The following is a 2500-nucleotide window of genomic DNA, read 5'->3' on the forward strand; positions in this document are numbered from 1 at the left end:
ATATATACTCTTAATACAATAAAAAGTAATAATTTAAAAGAATGTAAAAATATTTATTTAGCTGATAAATTTAAAATGGATAATAAATTTTAAATTTTTATTAACTCTTATTTATTATATAATATTTATTTGTAATCCTTATGCAAAATAATATATGACTTGAACAACGTACATGGGGGCGTGTATACAATTAATAAATTTAGGTAGAGAAATATATTTTGAATCAATAATTTATAAGTTCACAACAGAATAGTCAGATTTTTATTGTCTATTAAATATTTTTTAGCGAATAACTATTATGTATTACTAGAATATAATAATAATTTTTTTTTTTTTTTTTTTTTTTATGTTACTTGAATGGTGTATACGTTTACACGGTGAATGTAAAATCAATTAATCAATTTATATAGAAAAATATATTATGAATTAATTATAAATAAGTTCCAATAAAATAGCCTGATTCCCATTGTGTATTGAAATTTTTTTTTAACCAATTAACTATTAATGTGAATTTGTACAATAAAAATTTTGTATTAATTCTGTAAATTATTATATATATTTGCATTATACAGTATTTAGAAGCATTTAAATGGATAAAAATTTTTTAGAAAATCTACATATGTATCACATGTATTATACCGGTACCCTGTCGCAATATAACATGTACGATTTGTATATAAAATAAAATGAAATTTTTTCCCTAAAATTTTTTAATGAATCCCGAAAAATTCTATATATTTTACCTTTATATAGTATTTAGGACTATTTAAAAGGATAAAATTTTTTTCGAAAATCTACATATGTATCACATGTATTATACCGGTACCCTGTCGCAATATAACATGTACGATTTGTATATAAAATAAAATGAAATTTTTTCCCTAAAATTTTTTAATGAATCCCGAAAAATTCTATATATTTTACCTTTATATAGTATTTAGGACTATTTAAAAGGATAAAATTTTTTTCGAAAATCTACATATGTATCACATGTATTATACCGGTACCCTGTCGCAATATAACATGTACGATTTGTATATAAAATAAAATGAAATTTTTTCCCTAAAATTTTTTAATGAATCCCGAAAAATTCTATATATTTCACCTTTATATAGTATTTAGGACTATTTAAAAGGATAAAATTTTTTCGAAAATCTACATATGTATCACATGTATTATACCGGTACCCTGTCGCAATATAACATGTACGATTTGTATATAAAATAAAATGAAATTTTTTCCCTAAAATTTTTTAATGAATCCCGAAAAATTCTATATATTTTACCTTTATATAGTATTTAGGACCATTTAAAAGGATAAAAATTTTTTCGAAAATCTACATATGTATCACATGTATTATACCGGTACCCTGTCGCAATATAACATGTACGATTTGTATATAAAAAAAAAATATACATTTTTTTCTAAAAATTTGCATTAATTCCAAAAATTTTTTAATAATTTATTATAATTATTAATGTTTATTGAATAATTTATTATAATGCATAAATTTCATTTAATAAAATATGATAAAAGCAAAAAAAAATTTTTTTGGTCCCAAAATAAAAATTTTTAGCTGAAAAAAATTTTTTTTTTAAAATTTTTTTCTTTAAATTTTGATTATTCTGTAAAGTTTATGATGTTTAAAGCCATTTTAAACATTATCATATTTTGAGTTTGAAGCACCGGGTGTAATGTCTTTAATATATATGATGGATAGTGCGTGTAAGTTAATGAGATGAATGTATATCTATGTATATACAGTGTATTAGTGGTATTACGTTCAGCAGTCTCACACATATGATATAGTATGGTATAGTATAAGTTGTTTATTTTTCATACTGTCCGTGTATCATTCAACAAAGGTGGTGTAGAGTTGTATATGGCTTGGTATGACGTTGTTGCAATTCTATGGACACTATGATATTACGGATGCACAGATAGAGGAATAACACTTATCGTATATGTATCATTTATGTATGTTGACTGTGTAATGAATACTAAATATAATAAAATAATACACTTTTTAATAGAATAACATTTGTTTCATGTTTTAGTATGATATTAAATGGTATAGAATAGGTTGTTTATTTTTCATACTGTCCGTGTATCATTCAACAAAGGTGGTGTAGAGTTGTATATGGCTTGGTATGACGTCGTTGCAATTCTATGGACACTATGATATTACGGAATAACAGAAAGAGGAATAAAACTTATTGTATATGTATCATTTATAACGTACTTTTATGTTGACAAGAATGAATGTATATCTATATGAAATAGTGTATTTTGTGGTATTATGTTCAACAGTCTTACATATATGATATAGTATGATATAGTATAATTTGTTTATTTTTCATACTGTAAGTGTATCATTCAACAAAGGTGGTGTAGAGTTGTATATGGCTTGGTATGACGTCGTTGCAATTCTATGGACACCATGATATCACGAAAAAACAGAAAGAAAAATAACAATTATCGTATATGTATCATCTATATT

Source organism: Chrysoperla carnea, assembly GCF_905475395.1.
Source record: "Chrysoperla carnea chromosome X unlocalized genomic scaffold, inChrCarn1.1 SUPER_X_unloc_145, whole genome shotgun sequence".
Lineage (NCBI taxonomy): Eukaryota > Metazoa > Arthropoda > Insecta > Neuroptera > Chrysopidae > Chrysoperla > Chrysoperla carnea.